Source organism: Neofelis nebulosa, chromosome 6 (genome assembly GCF_028018385.1).
Source record: "Neofelis nebulosa isolate mNeoNeb1 chromosome 6, mNeoNeb1.pri, whole genome shotgun sequence".
Taxonomy (NCBI): domain Eukaryota; kingdom Metazoa; phylum Chordata; class Mammalia; order Carnivora; family Felidae; genus Neofelis; species Neofelis nebulosa.
In genome coordinates, this window is record NC_080787.1 from 103,486,332 (window position 1) to 103,506,087 (window position 19,756).

Consider the following 19,756-nt stretch of genomic DNA (forward strand, 5'->3'; position numbering starts at 1 on the left):
AGATCATGACCTGAGCTGAAGTCAGACACTCAACGGACTGAGCCACCCAGGTGCCCCAAGATTTCATTCTTTTTGATTGCGCTGCTGATGAGGGAGCATAAGGCAGGCTGAGGGCAAAGTATAAACTACCACACGCCCCCACCCCACATGGGATATGTGTGATATTCCTCAGGCACTCCTGGCTGCCCAAGAACAAAGGAAAGGAAAGAAAGCAAATGGCTAAATGATAGAGATCACAGTCATACAGGACATGGGTCTCCATCAGTTTACAAATAACTTAGTAAATTACAAGAAAAAAGCAATCTTATCAATAACCTAGACTCCAGGAACCTGTAGACTCAGTTTCCTAGAGCCCCAACATCACCCCTCCATAGTGATGTGGAGAACAAAGACAAGAAGGAAATGGCAAGTTAAATTTCCTTATAACCTGCAGCCAGCCCTCTGACAAATACTTGAGGCAAATACAGAGTATGATATTTCTCCAGAAACTCCCTACTGTCTGAATGTTAATGCTTTGCTAGAGGAGAAAACAACCTTAGCTTGACAATAGCTAGGCCTTCAGTAATCTGTGAGTCTTTAGCATATGAAAATGCCTTTAAGAAACTTCCTCTTCACTTAACACCCCCCCCCCAACTCCATAGTATATAACCAATCATTCTTCACAACCCCAGTGCAGTTCTTCCTGCCCACAGGTCCTGTCCCCATGCTTTAATAAAATCACTTTTTGCACCAAAGACGTCTTCAAGAATTCTTTCTTGGCTGTCAGCTCCAAACCCCACCATCACCCCAAAACCCCATCACTGCTGTAAATATTGGAGTGCATGTGCCCCTTCGAATCAGCATTTTTGTATACTTTGGATAAATACCTAGTAGTGCAATTGCTGGGTAATCGGGAAGTTCTATTTTTAATTTTTGAGGAACCTCCATACTGTTTTCCAGAGTGGCTGCACCCCTTTGCATTCCCACCAACAGGGCAGAAGGGTTCCCCTTTTCTCTGCATCCTCACCAACATCTGTTGTTTCCTGTGTTGTTAATTTTAGTCATTCTGACAGGTGTGAGGTGGTATCTCAATGTGGTTTTGATTTGTATTTCCCTGATGATGAGTGATGTTGAACATCTTTTCATGTGTCTGTTAGCCATCTGGATGTCTTCTTTGAAAAGTGTCTATTCATGTCTTTTGCCCATTTCTTCACTAGATTATTTGGGTATTGAATTTTATAAATTCTTTATAGATTTTGGATACTAACCTTTTATCTGATATGTCATTTGCAGATATCTTCTCCCATTCCATTGGCTGCCTTTTGGTTTTGTTGATTGTCTCCTTTGCTGTGCAAAAGATTTTTATCTTGATGAGGTCCCAATAGTTCATTTTTGCTTTTGTTTCTCTTGCCTCCAGAGACATAACTACTAAGAAGTTGCTGTGACTGAGGTCAAAGCTGCCTGTTTTCTCCTGTAGGATTTTGATGGTTTTCTGTCTCATATTTAGGTCTTTCATCCATTTTGAATTTATTTTTGTGTATGGTGTAAGAAAGTGGTTCAGTTTCTTTCTTCTGCTTGTGGCTGTCTGGTTTTCCCAGCACCATTTGCTGAAGAGACTTTCTTTTTTCCATCGTATATTCTTTCCTGCTTTGTTGAAGATTAGTTGGTGCTGCATGATTCCCCATGTTAAAAGACTCTGTAAAACCTTACCGACCTTGTAGAGGATACCTATTTTCCTGAAGACCCATCTGCACCATCCCTTCCTGCCTCCAGAAATCAGTTAAATTTCCAGGGCACCCTAAGAGGAAAACTGCATTTGTGTTCCAAGAAGATAAGACTTTACATGCCACAATAATTGCAAAACCATGCAAGTTTGTATTAATAGAAAACTGGGAAACTTGTGGGAATGGATTCTAAGAGTGTTAGTACAAGGAAGATAGAATATAAGCAAAATTAGGCAAAAGTTATCAATGTAAGAACTGACTTGATATCCTGAATTTAGTGTTCAAACTGGAGTGGCTGAGATAGTCTAACAATTGGCTTTATTAGTTGACTGAAACCTAGACTGAGTAGTGGTTATTATTTGAAAAGAAGACTTCCTGATTTTAGTTCTATTTGTGATTAATTTTAAAAATATTCCTAAGTAGTTTTTAAAATACAGAAGTAACAGGGCACCTGGCTAGCTCAGTCAATAGACATGCAGCTCTTTTTTTTTTTTTCAAGTGTTTATTTTTGAGACAGCATAAATGGGGAAGGGTCAGAAAGAGGGGAACAGAGGATCTGAAGTAGGCTCTGTGCTGACAGACTGACAACAGCAAGCCCCATTTGGGGCTTGAACTCATGAACCGCAAGATCATGACCTGAGCTGAAGTCTGACGTTCAACCAATTGAGCCACTCAGGTGCCTCAACATGCAACTCTTGATCTTGGATTGTGAGTTCAAGCCCCACATTGGATATAGAGATTACTTAAAAATAAAATATCTTAAAAAAATACAGAAGAAACATGATCTTTGTAATACCATTCAACTAATAAAAACTTATATAATATTTTAAAAAATCAAAGTCAGGATTGGATACTCCCAATCCCACTCCCCAGAAGTAGCTACTGTTAACCATTTGGTGTGTATTTTCCCAAAATTTTTAAATGTATATGCAAGTGTAAGTACATATTCTTTGAGCACATTTCTAAGACAGAATTGTAGGGACTGAGGTTAGGAATAAATAACATACCACCAGGAGTGAAAAATCAAGAGTAAAAGGAGGGTCATCCCTGTAGGGACTGTATATCCCAAGTAATCTGGGCTCAACTTGATTTCAATGTTCTGCCCCATTGTTGGGCTGTCAATCAAATCATATGTCCCAAGCTTAGATTTGGAGAATACAGTTATCATAATTAAGCCTCAGAAGCAAGAAACATACTTGTCTCACATAAGCAGAGAGAGTGAACAAGGTGGTATCTGATAAGTGACATTAAATAAAACAAGGCAAGACAATGAAATGGTAAACTCAGAGAAGTTTGTGCTTGATTTATTAGATGCATTGGAACTACTAAGGATCTGAGAAAGGATGTAGGTCAGTTAAATTCATCAAATAGTTATGAAGTATTCCCTGGGTCCAAGCCTTACTATGACAAAAGAAACAGTCCCACCTCACAAACACCTGCACATTGAACCTTCTAAGTGGGGCTCAAATAATAAGCTGTGAACTTTTGGTTAATTTTTAATCTAAGTTTCAATTTCCTCCTTAATAAAAAAGTCTAATAACACCTACATCACAGTGTTAATGGAAAGAACAAATGAAAGGATATTTATGTGAAAATGGATGTGCAGGGGCGCTTGGGTGGCTCAGTTGGTTGAGCATCCCACTCTTGATTTTGGCTCAGGTCATGATCCCAGGGTCAGGGGATCAAGCCCTGTTTCAGGCTTTGTGCTGAGTGTGGAGCCTCCTTGAGATTCTCTCTCTCTCTCTGTCTCTCTCTCTCTCTCTGGTCCCTCTCCCCTTCTCATGCTCTCTCTCTCTCTCTCTCTCAAAAATATTTTTGGGGCACCTGGGTGGCTCAGTCGGTTAAGTGTCTGACTTCGGCTCAGGTCATGATCTCGAGGTTCGTGAGATCAAGCCCCGCGTCAGGCTCTGTGCTGACAGCTGAGAGCCTGGAGCCTGCTTCGGATTTCGTGTCTCCCTCTCTCTCTGCCTCTCCCCCACTCATGCTCTGTCTCTCTATCTCTCTGACAAAAATAAATAAACATAAAGAAAAACTTTTTTCAATTTTTTTGAAAAGTTGGATGTTAAAATATAGTCACAGAAATAAAGGTCTTTATTATCTCAATATTACTTTATGTAATAATAACTTACATTGAGTGCTTACTATGTGCTATGCACCCTTCTAAGGGCTTTATGTGTATTAACTCTTGAAATTAGCACAAGGCCTAATACAAAGTTCAACAGTTACTTACTGTGAAGACTCTATCTCAGTAAATCTTCAAAGCAACCCTATAGGAAGTTGCTACTAATAAAATCTCCTTGAAGATCAAGAAGCTGAGGAATAGAAAGGTCAAATAACTTGTACAAGATCACTTACCTGGGAAGTGGCAGAGCTAGGATTTGAATCCACCTGCTATGGTATCTACTATTTTATGTGCAAATTATGTGAGCCAGGGATCCTGAAAAATTTTTTTTCTATATTTTATAGTATGCTTACTTCTGTAATATTTCTTGTGAACAAGTAGTTTATTTGGAAGTATTAGAAAAATAAGCCCAGGAGCACCTGGCTGGCTCAAAAGAGCACACAACTCTTGATCTCAGGATTATGAGTTCAAGCCCCACGTTGGGTTAAAAATTACTTAAAAAATAAATAAGCTTTAAATAAGAAAAAAGAAAAAAGAAAAAGAAGCCCAAATTTATTTGTTGGATGATGTCATAAAACAAACCTAAATTTCATTCTACATTTTTGTACATAGCTATAATAAAAATATGTTAGCTTCATTATTTCTGGCAAGAGATAATGTTTTTCCAAGTTTTCCTAATGGGAAAGCTTATCTAGGAGAAAATTAGCAACAGAGATTCCTGGGCCCCAATCAAGTCTTAACAAATCAAGATGTCCACAAGAGAGACCTGATAATCTGCAGATTTGACAAGTGGCTCAGGTGCTAGGGATGTTTGGGAAACCCTAGTATAGAGGAAATGGGCTTCTGGATCCTACTGGCCCTTAGGTTTGCTTAAGATTTACATTCAGGGGTGCCTGGATGGCTCAGTCGGTTAGGTGTCAGATTCTTGGTTTCAGTTCTGGTCATGATCTCACAGTTCATGAGATCCAGGCTCACATCAGACTATAGGCTACCAGTGTGGAGCCTCCTTGGGATTCTCTCTCCCTCTCTTTCTGCCCCTCCCTTGCTCTCTCTCTCCAAAAACAAAACAAAAACAAAAAACTTGAAAAAAAAAGATTTACATTCAATTATATAATCTTAGCATTCTTTAGAGATGTGAACATTTATTTCATGGTTTGATATGGTCTGTGATGGGGGCTCCTGGCTGGCTCATTGGAGGAGCCTGCAACTCTTGATCTTGGCTTTGTGAATTCAAGCCCCACATTGGGTGTAGAGATTACTTAAATAAACAAATATATTAATAATAATAATATGGTCTGTGATGAAGAGCTGATTTTAAATATAAAATATTTTTAAAGGTGCCTGGCTGGCTCAGTCAGTAGAGCACGTGACACTTGATCTCAGGGTTGTGAATTCGAGTCTCATGTTGGGTTTAGAGATTACTTAAATATGTATATGCATATATATTTTAAACATTATTGGCTATTTTTATTAAAAATAATATTCAAGGGGCGCCTGGGTGGCGCAGTCGGTTAAGCGTCTGACTTCAGCCAGGTCACGATCTTGCGGTCTGTGAGTTCGAGCCCCGCGTCGGGCTCTGGGCTGATGGCTTGGAGCCTGTTTCCGATTCTGTGTCTCCCTCTCTCTCTGACCCTCCCCCGTTCATGCTCTGTCTCTCTCTGTCCCAAAAATAAATTAAAAACGTTGAAAAAAAAAATTAAAAAAAATAATAATAATAATAATATTCAAAAAAATGTTGGTTCAGGGATGCCTAGGTGGCTCAGTCAGTTGAGCACCTGACCCTTGATCTCAGTTCAGGTATTAATCTTGAGGTTACAAGGTCAAGCCCCACACTGGGCTCCACATGGGGTGTGAAGCCTACCTATAAAAAAAAAAAAACAAAAAACTTGGTTAATTTTAATATACTATTTAATAATATCAATCACATACATGTACATGTTTGAGGGAAACAAACATTATTCCTCTTCCCCACCTGAGTTCTAAATGTGAAAAACCAGGATACCTTTTATTAATGCTAAAAGCAGATATTAGAGAATATGACTTATATTTGTGGGCAGGTGGACTTCCTAATGCTGACCTCCAAAAGTAAGCAAATTTGCCTATCTTGTCAACAGGTAATGCTGAAAAACTCCAGGCTTCCCTTAAAGAGACAAGCCCCTTCCCCCATATGACAATACTTGGATGTTCGTGAAGGCTACCAGTTATCAGGAGAATGGAAGTAGTGAATGAGATATACAAACCCAGTTTCTTTCCTCAAATCTATCAGTCAAATCACTTGCCTTTGCTGGGAAACATAGGGGAGAATCAAAGAGATTGTTAGCCTAGTGAAACTGTCTTTACAGAAAAGGAAACATTTCCCATTTCACAAGAGACATACGCTATTCCATTTACTTTAAATTCATTATGTTAAAAAAAAAACATAGTTTTTTGATTTAAGAAAATCTTTCACATGTTTTTGTATTTAAGACAAAATATGTATACAATACAGACTGAAATTAAACTTCATGTTATCATGTTACAAGTGGCTAAAACCAAACTTGCTTTTATGTCCTGATATATGAATTCATGAATTTTGCCCTTAAAAAGTAATGCAGTTTATTTTTATAATTTTAGGTATTCTGTTTCTAAACGCTATAAGAGAAAAGGTTTGAATTTGAGATTTTTTTTTAAACAGTTACTTTTTTTTTTTAACGTTTATTTATTTTTGAGACAGAGAGAGACAGAGCATGAACAGGGGAGGAGCAGAGAGAGAGGGAGACACAGAATCTGAAACAGGTTCCAGGCTCTGAGCTGTCAGCACAGAGCCCGACGCGGGGCTTGAACTCACAGACCATGAGATCATGACCTGAGCCGAAGTCGGACGCTTAACCGACCAAGCCACCCAGGCACCCCTGAATTTGAGATTTTTAAGCACTCTTCTGTGATTAATGCATTGTGGATATGGGTGGATTTTATTCCCAATAAATGAGAAACCAAACTACATTTAGTAAGCTGTAGTTCTTTAGTTCAACATTTTTAAATGTTACAGGCATTTTGCTGTACCATACAAAATTTTTATCAGATAAATATACCTGAAGTTCATGGGAAATTGTAGAGCAGAGTGATTAATGGGGAGAGTTCTGGAGACAGACTGTCCCACTTTGGTTCTGTAACAGCTCAATAACTGTATGACTTTGGCCAACTTACTTAACTTTCTTTTTTTTTTTTTTTAAGTTAACTCTATGCCCAATGTAGGACTTGAACTCATAACCCCAACATCAAGAGTCGCATGCTCCACCAACTGAGCCAGCCAGGTGCCCCCCGCCAACCTTTTTTTAAATTAATTTTAATTTTATTTTGCTTACTTTATTTATTTATAAACAACAGGAATTTATTGTCTCAGTTCTGCAGTCTGGAGTCTGGAATCAAAATGTCAATAGGATTGGTTCCTTCTTAGGGTTGTGAGGAAGAATCTGTTCCATGCCTCCTTCCTAACTTTTGATAATTTGCTAGCGATCTTTTGCATCCCTTGGCTTGTAAAAGCACCACCCCAATCTCTGCTTTCATCTTAACATGGTGTTGTTCTTGTGTGTCTCTGTCCACATATCTCCCCATTTTTTTTTCAGTGAAGTGTAGTTGATACACGATATTATATTAGTTTCAGGTATGCTACTTGTATATACATTACAAGATAATCACCACAATAAGTCTAGTTACTGTCACCATATGTAGTTCTTATAATATTATCAACTATATTCCCTATGCTGTATGTTACATCCCTGTGAAGTTTATTTCATAACTGGAAGTTTGTACTTCTTAATCCCTTTCACCTATTTCACCCATTCCCCTACCTTTCTCCCCTCTGGCAACCATGAGTTTGTTCTCTGTATCTATGAGTCTATTTCTGTTTAGTTTTGTTTTTTTAGATTCTGTGTATAAGTGAAATAATATGGTATTTGTCTTTCTCTGCCTGACTTATTTCACTTAGCATAATAATACCCTCTACTTCCATCCATGCTGTCACAAATGGCAAGATTTCATTATTTTTATTCTTGTATGTGGTAGGAATTTTTAAAATTTTAACTCCAGCATAATTAATACACATACAGGGTTATATTTGGCTCAAGTTTACAATACAGTGATTCATCAATCCTATACATTACTCAGAGCTCATCACTGTAAGTGTACTCAATTCTCTTCACTTATTTCACCCATTCCCCTACCCACCTCCCCTCTGGCAACCTCCAGTTTGTTCTCTATAGTTAAGAGTCTGTTTTTTTTATTTGGGGGGGTGGTCTGTCTCTTCTTTTTCCTTATGTATTTGTTTTGTTTCTTAAATTCTACCTGTAAGTGATATTGTATGGTATTTGTCTTTCTCTGACTGATGTATTTCACTTGGCATTGTACCCTTTAGATCATCCATGTTGTTGCAAATTGCAAGATTTCATTCTTCCTGTAGCTGAGTAATATTCCGTTGTGTATATATATACCACATCTTCTTTATCCATTTATCTATCAGTGGACACTTAGGTTGCTTCCGTATCTTAGCTATTGAAAATAATGCTGCAATAAACATAGTGGTGTTTATATAACCTTAGTTTTACTATTTGTAACGTGGAGATGATGACAGTATCTACTTCTTAAAAATTAAAGGAGATAAAACATGTAGTATTTCACATGACTCCAAGTTGTATAAATTAAGTGGTCAATAAATATTAGCATTATTCATATATTTTAGGCGTATCAAGTTTTCCAGGAAAAAAAAAAAAGGAAACATACTAGATAAAGAATATGGAATGGGTATGCAAAAATAAATAAGAGGTATAGCTCACTTTAAACAATAATGTGTTTTTTTCTTTTTCCTTTTTCTTTTTTCTTTCTTTCTTTCTTTCTTTCTTTCTTTCTTTCTTTCTTTCTTTCTTTTTTCTTTTTTTTTTGTAAGCTCTACTACACCCAGTGTGGGGTTTAAACTCATGACCCTGAGATCAAGAGTTTCATGCTATAAGGACTGAGCCAGCAAGGCGCCCTCCCTTTTTAAAATAATCTCTATGCCCAATAGGGACTCAAACTCCCAACCCCGAGATCAATAATCATGTGCTCTACTAACAGAGCCAGCCAGACGCCACAATGTGCTTTTTAAAATATGTATAAATTGGTTAAAGTCAAACCGAGAGCTGCTGTTTAAAAGGGAACTCTGGGGATACCTGGGTGGCTCAGTAGGTTAACTATCTGACTTTGGCTCAAGTCATGATCTCATGGTTCATGGGTTTGAGCCCTGCTTCCGGCTCTGTACTCACAGCTCAGAGCCTGGAGCCGGCTTCAGATTCTGTGTCTCTCTCTCTCTCTCTCTGCCCATCCCCCACATTCTCTCTCTCTCTCTCTCTCTCTCTCTCTCTCAAAAATAAGTAAACATTAAAAAAAAATTTAATCTAATAAGTTATTTATTTTTTATAATTTATATCCAAGTTATTTAACACATGATGCAACAATGATTTCAGGAGGAGATTCCTTAATGCCCCTTACTTATTTAGCCCATCCCCCCTCCCACAACCCCTCTAGCAAACCTCTGTTCTCTATGTTTAAAGTCTCTTATGTTTTGTCTCCCTCTCTGTTTTTATATTATTTTTGCCTCCCTTCCCTTATATTCATCTGTTTTGTATCTTTAAGTCCTCATATGAGTGAAGTCGTATGATATTTATCTTTCTCGGACTAATTTTGCTTAGCATAATACCCTCCAGTTCCAACCACATAGTTGCAAATGACAAGATTTCATTCTTTTTGATTGCCAAGTAATACTCCATTGTGTATACTACATCTTCTTTGTCCATTCATCCATTGATGAACATTTGGGTTCTTTCCATATTTTGACTATTGTCGATAGTGCTGCTATAAACATTGGGGTGCACGTACCCCTTCGAAACAGCACACCTGTATCCCTTGGATAAATACCTAGTAGTGCAATTGCTGGCTTGTAGGGTAGTTCTATTTTTAATTTTTTGAGGAACCTCCATACTGTTTTCCAGAGTGGCTACACCAGCTTGCCTTCCCACCAGCGGTGCAAAAGACATCCTCTTTCTCCATATCCTCGCCAACATCTATTGTTGCCTGAGTTGTTAATGTTAGCCATTCTGACAGGTGTGAGGTGGTATCTCATTGTGGTTTTGATTTGTACTTTGCTGATAATGAGTGATGCGGAGCATTTTCTCCTGTGTCGGTTGGCTATCTGGATGTCTTCTTTGGAAAAGTGTCTATTCATGTCTTTTGCCCATTTCTTCACTGGATTGATTGTTTTTTGGGTGTTGAGTTTGATAAGTTCTCTATAGATTTTGGATACTAATCTTTTTATCTGATATGTCATTTGCAAATATCTTCTCCCATTCTGTCGGTTGCCTTTTAGTTTTGCTGATTGTTTCCTTCGCTGTGCAGAGCTTTTTATTTTGATGAGGTCCCAATAGTTCATTTTTGCTTTTGTTTCCCTTGCCTCCAGAGATGTGTTGAGTAAGAAGTTGCTGTGGCCAAGGTCGAAGAGGTTTTTGCCTGCTTTCTCCTCAAGGATTTTGATGGCTTCCTATCTTACGTTTAGGTCTTTCATCCATTTTGAGTTTATTTTTGTGTATGGTGTAAGGAAGTGGTCCAGGTTCATTCTTCTGCATGTCACTGTCCAGTTTTCCCAGCACCATTTGCTGAAGAGACTGTCTTTGTTCCATTGGATATTCTTTCTTGCTTTGTCAAAGATTAGTTGGTCATATGTTTGTGGGTCCATTTCTGGGTTCTGTATTCTGTTCCATTGATCTGAGTGTCTGTTTTGTGCCAAAAAACTGTTTTTAAATAAAAGGAAACTTGGGGCGCCTGGGTGGCTCAGTCGGTTAAGCGGCCGACTTCGGCTCAGGTCATGATCTCACGGTTCGTGAGTTCGAGCCCCGCGTCGGGCTCCGTGCTGACAGCTCAGAGCCCGGAGCCTGTTTCAGATTCTGTGTCTCCCTCTCTCTGACCCTCCCCCGTTCATGCTCTGTCTCTCCCCTGTCTCAAAAATAAATAAACGTTAAAAAAATTAATTAATTAATTAATTAATTAAATAAAAGGAAACTCTGGTAAATTCTTCTGTGACATACTGTATTTTCTAATATGTATTATGTTGCTATTCATGTTTAGATTTCCTCCCCACCTCCCTTAATAATTGGGAAATATCTGTTTTGTAACCCATAGGTATATCAAATAAAGTCTCTTATACTAACTTATATTAAAAATAAAATGCAACAATAATAAATGATGCAAGGAATTCCTGATTTTGATCTCTATACCTGTTCGTTTTTATAACAAACTTCTTATGGAAACTTCACAATATCATTGTAAGAGTCTCAATAGTTACGACCTAATAAAATGTCACAGTAGGTACGCAGTGAATAGTTGTTGGATGAATGAATGATTGAATTAATTAGTTAATTCATGGATTCATAAAAATGATACCTAAACCTAAAAGTATTCTGGGAAAAAAAATAAAACTAGCAAGAAAAATTCATAGGTATAAGTAACCATGACATTCTTTAACTACCTGACTTTTTGAGCTAACAATTGAAGATAGTAATTCTCTATTTTGCCTCTCTGTATCTCCATAATATTATATTGTATTATATATATATAGTCTTTTATTATATCGTGGAATGACTGTGAACCAGCATAAGGTTCAAGGTTGTGTCATCTCATAGGCCCACCACACAACTGTACCCACTGTGTTACTTAGCAACATTTCCCTGCTGCCCTCTCTCGCCTCCTGTTGGGAAATCTGCTCAGAGGCTGAGGAGCTTATCAGGGGTGAAGGGGCATCCAGTAACTGATGCTTTGTGTCCAAGAATTTTCGGAGGCTATGGATGACTCTTGGGTTTGGATGGTGATTTTTGTTTTTCTTTCTAGCTACTTTTTTCTACTTTATTTAATAATTAGAAGCTATATATTAGAAAGTTTACTTCAAAATGGAAGATGCAGAACAGAAACATGTTTGACTGGAATAGGGTTCTGTAGCACTGGCGATGCCACACCTTAATTGCTACAGACACTGCTGTTGAGAAACACTGACACTCCCCTTCTCACACTTTGGGTTACAGTTAAGCAATACACTGCTTCACACTGGAGACTGAATTTAAATGAGCTACAACTAACTTTTATGTAGGTCAGCAAGGTATATGAAAAGGAAAATAAATGAGTACACAGGAGAAAGGAATCACTCTTTTCTATATAATTCCTTGGGTGGGAGTATAACGTGAGCAGATAAAGGCAATACGCCTTCAGTGTAATTATAATTCTGAGTGGCTGAAGTGCATACATTAATACCAGCCTATTTGGACAAACCTAAGCTAAAATTACTGTAATACTTTGTTCACATAATTGCTTCCTTAAAAAAATGAAGCTTTAAATACTTATTGGAAAATTAATAAAAACAATGATTAGATAAATTGAAGTGATTAATTACCTCCTTAAGTATTGTTTTTCTTAGGCATATTCTTAGGAAAACCTAAGCTTATAAGTATCAAAAAGCTTACATTTTTAAATTTTTTTAAGTTTTTAAATTTATTTTTGAGAGAGAAAGAGAGAGAGAGAGAGAACAAGTGGGGGAGGGGGAGGGAGAGACAGGGAGACACAGAATCAGGAGAAGCAGGCTCCAGGCTCTAAGCTGTCAGAGCAGAGCCCGACGCGGGGCTCAAACACCTGAACTGCAAGATCATGACCTGAACAGAAGTTGGATGCTTAACTGACTGAGCCACCAAGGCACCCCAAAAAGCCTATATTCTTTTTAAGGCTAAATGAACATAATACTAGATATGAAATAGATTGTAGAAATATCAAAATGAATGGAAAACTTTCACATTTCATTTAGGTATATAACTAAATAAACCATACTGTGACTGAACTATTCAAAGTAGATAAGAATTAGCTTGTCATATGGGGGCGCCTGGGTGGCGCAGTCGGTTAAGCGTCCGACTTCAGCCAGGTCACGATCTCGCGGTCCGTGAGTTCGAGCCCCGCGTCGGGCTCTGGGCTGACGGCTCGGAGCCTGGAGCCTGTTTCCGATTCTGTGTCTCCCTCTCTCTCTGCCCCTCCCCCGTTCATGCTCTGTCTCTCTCTGTCCCAAAAATAAATAAAAAACGTTGAAAAAAAATTTAAAAAAAAAAAAAAAGAATTAGCTTGTCATATGTAGTTAAACCCATAAAATATTTGAAGTTTTAATTACCCAAAAGCAGAAACAATTTAATTTCTTTCATCTATGATGATGACTATTGTCATTTTTGGTCCACCATACTTTCATAAGGATTTAATGATTGTAAACAGTGTGACTGGCATATAAATAAATGTATGGTTTTTAGTATCTCAGAATTTGAAAGTCATTTAAAGAGGAATCTACTTTAAAACTGCATAGTTTCAGGGACTCCTGGGTGGCTCGGTCTGTTAACCTTCCGACTCGTCATCTCAGCTCAGGTCTTGATCTCAGTGTTGTGAGTCCAAGCCCTGTACTGGCCATGAAGCCTACCTCAAAAAAAAAAAAAAAAGTACATACTTTGTGATATGACCAGATACGAGAGTACCCATAATTATCTGATGTTTGCCTATACAAAAAGTTATCTACTCTTCATAACAATGTGATCTCCCCTATTTCAAATTTTTGTAAGTCTTATATTTTGTGGAATGAAATTCATTAGTTGAGTTTATACTCAACTAATATGATCCTAATGGTTTGTGAGCTGACAGTACAGAGCCTGCTTGGGATTCTCTCTCTCCCTCTCTCTCTTCCCCTCCCCAGCTCACTCAATCTCTCTTATTTAAAAAAAAAAAAAAAAAAAAAAAAAAAAAGACTGCTGAATAACAGACTGAGTCTTGAAGAGGTTGATCCTTTAAGCACCACTGAATTCCTGTAACTAGAAAGATCCAGGCATCCCTTCTGTAGGACATTGCAAGGAAATGTCTTTTCTCTGATATTTCCCCTGATCCCAACTAACTTAAAACAGAGTACAGAGGACCTGTAGGATCCAGATGGTTACAGAGAGGTATGAAACAGTAGAGTCGTGGGGTGCCAAAAAAGAACTTTTAAAAACTACTGAGTCAGAGATTCTTTGGTTACAAGCCAAAAAAGGAAGCTATCCAAATTAACTCAAGTAAAAAGGGGGTGTTTAGAAGTCCCAGAGGGGAATTTTATCGTTCCTAACGCAAATATAGAAACGGTCCAAGTTGTCAGGCCATTATTTCTCCATCTTTCTCTAGAGCTGTAAGGTTTCTGCTTCCTTTGGCACATCCAGGTTATGGCTTATCTCTCTGAAGGCAGATTTCTCAGTTTATTTGCATGCATACAGTAAAAAAAAAAAAAAAAAAAAAAAAAGGCTGCCACTCCTGAGCCTACCTGATCTTACAGCTCTAGTGTCCTCCATATCCTCCATACTGACTCAATGTCTAGGTCTCTGGGTTCACATAAACAAGCAGAAGAACCTTATTGGATAGGTGTTCTCCCCTTGTCCAGTCAGCCACAGCTCAGGAGACAAGGTCTTATGGAAGTAGAGCTGCCCCTTCCAAGGACTGTGGGTATGGCAGATTCTCCAAGAAAGGGTGTGCGTGGGGATGAAACAAATAGTACCTCAAGTTACCAGATACCAGATAGGTTGAAATTGGACTTTGTCCGTTGATTATTATTATTATTTTTTTAGTCTCTTTCAAGTTGGGAGTTCAGGCTATGGATGGCAGAAATGTCAAATAGTATCAGCATATTCTTCTTATTACAAAACAAGGTAGGCTTTGGGTATGTGGCAGATATAGTTGGGTCCATTAGGGTTGCCTGGTTGGCTCAGTGAGTTGGGCATCTGACTCTTGATTTTGGCTCAGGTCATGATCTCAGAGTCATGGAATTGAGCCCTATGTCGGGCTCTGCACTAAGCATGGAGCCTGCTTAGGAGTCTCTCTCCCTCTCTCTGCCCCTCCACCCCCTCATAAAACAAAAGCAAAAAAATAAATAAATAAAAATGGGAAGGGGGGGGCGCCTGGCTGGCTCAGTCTGTAGAGCATGCAACTCTTGATCTCCAAGTTGTGAGTTCGAGCCCCATGTTGGGTATGGACATTACTTAAAACTAAAATCTTTTTTAAAAGGGGGGCATGGTATAATAAAAGTTCTTGGTTCCCAACCACCTCTCTAGCTTCCAGAGTGAGTGGAAGCTTTGAATGACCCACTAAAACCTGTTTCCAGGTGCCAGAATAGCTTTTGTTCTCCAGCTCCAAATAAACATATCCTAAAAGAGATTACACTTATAGTGATAGTTTATTGCTCCAATTGTCCAATTGTTCCAGTTACCATCTTTCTCAAACAAGGAGAGTACAATAAACCATGAAAAGAACTTAAACACTTCATTAATACTTTGTTCCATTGCTCTAATTGTGATGCCATTCTGTGTATAAAAACAGAACAATCACATTTTACTTCTGATGTTTAATAGTTTGTAGAGATCACTTGCTTTTCTTGTTAATAGGTTATAATAAGTTGCTTTTTATAATATGCTTTTACTAACGCCTTGCATTAAAGCATGATATATTCAGTTTAGCATCATGCCTATCAAGTAACCTAGGTACTAATATACAGCACAGTGGCTATAGTTAAAACCATATTGTATATTTGAAAGTTGCTAAAAGAGTAAATCTTAAAGTCCTTATCATAAGAAAAATTTTTAAAAATATATTTTTTGTAACTATGTATGGTGACAAGTTATAACTAGACTTGTGGTGATCATTTTGCAATGCTTACAAATATTGTAAATCATTATGTTGTACACTTGAAGCTAATATATATGTCAATTATACCTCCATTTAAAAATAAATAGGGGGCTGATGGGGGGTGGGGGAGAGGGGAAAGTGGGTGATGGGCATTGAGGAGGGCACTTGTTGGGATGAACATTGGGCGTTGTATGAAAACCAATTTGACAATAAATTATATTTAAAAATAAAAATAAATAACTAATTGACAAAAAAACTAAAGATAGGAATCTAGGTGTCGCCTGAAACTGTATGTAGTATAGAGTTCTTAGTTAAAAATACTTTTTCCAGGGCTCCTGGGTGGCTCAGTCGGTTAAGCATCCGACTTGGGCTCAGAACAGGGTCTCAGGGACATGGTCACGTGGTTCACGAGTTCGAGCCACACTTCAGGTTCTGTGCTGCTCCTGTGGAGCCTGGAGCCCACTTTAAGTTCTGTGTCTCCCTCTCTTGCATTCCCTTTCCGCTCATGCTCTGTCTCAAAAAATAAATAAACATTAAAAAAAATACTTTTTCCAGGGGTGCCTGGGTGGCTCAATCAGTTAAGCAGCCAACTCTTGATTTCAGCTCAGGTCATGATCCCAGCATCCTGAGACTGAGCCCCGTGTGGAGTGAGCCCTGTGTCATGCTGAGCATGGAGCCTACTTGGGATTCTCTCTCCTTATTTCTCTTGAAACAAATACTTAAAAAAATACTTTTTCCTCAACATGTTGAAGGTATTTCTCCATTGTCTTTAAGTTTCCAATGTTGCTGTTGAAAAGTCCAATGATTTCCAGTTATTTATCCTTTGATCGAACCTTTCTTGTTTCTCTATGTGAGCTTTAAAAATCTTATTTTTTTATCTTTTTCTTTTGAGAGAGAGAGGGAGAGTACAAGGGGGGAAGAGGGGCAGAAAGAGAGAGAGAGAATCCTAAGCAGCCTCTAGGCTCCGGGCAGAGCCCGACTCTGGGGCTCAGTCCCACAACCCTGGGATCATGACCTGAGCTGAAATGAAGAGTCAGAAGTTTAACGGACTGACCCAACCAGGAGTCCCTAAAAATCTTTATTCAAAGTATCCTGAAATTTCACAAATATGTGCCTTGGTTTGGGTCTTTTTTTTTTTTCATTCATTGTGTGGAGCACCAGGAGAGCACTTTCAGTAAAAAGAAAATTCACTGTTCTGAAATGTTTTAAATTATATTGCATTATGCTGTTTCTTTGATTTTTACTTCCTCTCTTCCTTCTTTCTTTCTTATTATTTGGGTAGGGGGACTCTTGGACTGATCAACTAATTTTCCTATCTTTCCTCTCCTATCTTTCATCTTTAGCTTATCCTACCTTCTCAGAGATTTCTTCAAATTTATCTCCCACCTTTTTTTTTTTTTAATTTTTTTTAATGTTTATTTATTTTTGACAGAGACAGACTGTGAGTGGTTTAGGGCAGAGAGAGAAGGAGACACAGAAGCAGGCTCTAGGCTCTGAGCTGTCAGCACAGAGCCAGCTCAGAGCCCGATGTGGGGCTCGAACTCAGAGCTATGAGATCATGACCTGAGCCGAAATCGGACGCTCAACCGACTGAGCCACCCAGGTGCCCCACCCACCTTTTTTTTTTTTTTAATGTCACCTGTCTTATTTTTAATTTTCAAGCACTCTCTTTTGTTCTTTAAACATTTCTTGTTTAGTATTTTGTTTTTGTCTGTTTTGTTTGTTTTGTTTTTGTGGATAGAGCAATTTCTCTTATCTTCATGGTGTATAATTATGGCCTTTTTTTCTTGGAAGTTTACTTCTACTCTCTACACTATTTCTGTTTCTTCTGGTTTCCTTTCTTTCCTATTTACTTTGACCTCTCTTTAAATGTTGAAGGCTCTCATCAAATGTCTGATACTTGGCTGTAAGTATTTAAGCACTCCAAAAAGATTGTAAGCTCTTGGCTCCTGAACTTAAAGGCTTCACCACAGAAAGACCAAGTTGAGGTTTTTTCCTCTTGAAATGAGCCTCAAAAGTGAGTATGTTGAAGAGATCTTTGATTTAGATCTATTCAGATTCTACAGAGTAGAAGCCTCCAAATTTGAGAAATCTTGATTTGCTTTTTGAAATTAGATGTTTGACCCGAGAGAAGCAGAAAATAGGGCTAATTTTCCCATAGAACTTAAAATTAAATATTCAAAAGAACTCACTTCCCATTATACTTGACTTAAGAATTTACTGTAAACAATAGACACAATACTGAATTTCTGTAAATATTTCCCCTCAGTGAATGTAAGCTTTTTTATTTTTTTTAAAGTTTATTTATTTATTTTGAGAGAGGGAGAGAAAGAGAAAGAGAGAGACAGCATGAGTAGGGGAGGGGCAGAGAGAGAATCCCAAGCAGGGATTCAAGCCAGTGCAGGGCTTGAACTCATGAACCGTGAGATCATTACCTGAGCCAAAATCAAGAGTCAGTACCTTAACTGATTGACCCACCCCGGCGTCCCCGCGCTTTTTTATCTCAATCTGACAGGTTTTTTTTGAGATAGAGTGGCTGGTGGGACCCAAAACATTAAAAATCTCTAAGAAAACTTTATGTCTAGTGGCATAAAAGCACTAGGGAAGAGATGGAGGGTTGGGGCTTTAAGCCCCTATAAAAAGCTGTTAGAAGCTAAAGTCCAGAAATAATAATTCTGTGAACTCTGGGACGAGTACCTTACACCCAGCAAGAAGGGCCCTGCCTTGGACCCTGCATGTTACGAACATACCCCAAAAAGCATTTAATAAAATAACATATGGGTACCTCTGTCATGTGAAATCCAAGGCACATTGTTGGCATAGTGTGGCTCATAAATGTATTCTCCACTCCTGGAAATAACACCAATCAGACCCCAGGGAAATACTTTTACACATGTCTTGCCTTATGTTCACAATGCAAAAGCCAACTGAAGACAAATGTCATAAAGGTTTATGGTTCATAGTGCTGTTGACATAGAAGAAAGACTTTGCTTTGGAATGTAGGGAGGATTTGAATAGCAGAAATGGATAAGAGAAAAGACAAAATAATTGTCAAATTCTTCCTCTTATTGTGAATGCAATAGCTTTGGACCTCATGAAGTATCTTTTCCTGGTGCCAAGTACCCATTTTCTTGCTTGTCTCAGGACACCGGAGATACTCACAAATTAGAGTGAAAATTTAAACAGTTCAATATGGTGGCTGAAGACCATTTTACAAAACCAAACACTTTTATATTATTCTTAAATTTATGTATAGGTAGGTATAGACATAACATACATGAAGTGTGATACAGACTCTTTACAATAGTAGCAAAATGGACATGTTATATGAGATTGCAAATAGTTTAATTTTCATGAAAATGTTGAATGTTTCATAAATTTGTAAAAATTAATTTTAAAAACGTATCTGTATAAAGTTAGGAATTGTTATCATAATTCATATATTTGTGATAATTCATATATTTATTGTCTTTAATTTTAACAGATAACTATACATTTTGGAAAAAATAGCTTTCTGAAGTATCTGAACAGAATTTTAATTTGTGATTTTTTAACATTTAATTTATACTTCATACATGTTCAAAACACTTTTTTAATCTTTTAGATGACAAATGAGTACAAGTGGAGATCATCACAGAAAAAGAAAATACAAAAGTGGAGCTCAAAACCAGTAAAAAAAAAAAAGGAAATAGAAAAAAACCTTTTGAAGAGGCTATCTGCCTACATATTTGAAAACTGAAACAAGGTGTTTATGAACCACATGAAATTTACAAACAACACATTACAAATTCTTTGCTTACTGAATATTTAATTACTAATGAAAAAAAATAAGAAAATTATGTTAGCATATTTTGTCAGCACGATGGCCAATACATTGTTTATTAAATGCTCTGTCCAATTCCATTAAGGTCATTGTCTATCTTTTCTTATTTTTAACTTTATATCTGTTGTTAAATATTTAATTCACCCTAGGAAACACCATCACTAAATTTGTTATATCCTGAGATTCTTGTTCTCTCTTATTAGTTTTATTTTATGTTACTTGTCTTTCCCCCATGTCTCCCTAATTAAAAATCAACACAGAACATTAAGGGGAATCATTCCAAATAAAACTGCATTTTTCACCGTGAGCATATCTTCTCTTATTCACATTAGTCACACCAAAGAAGCCAAACAGCTTTTAGGCCAGATTATATCTGGGCACTTTTGT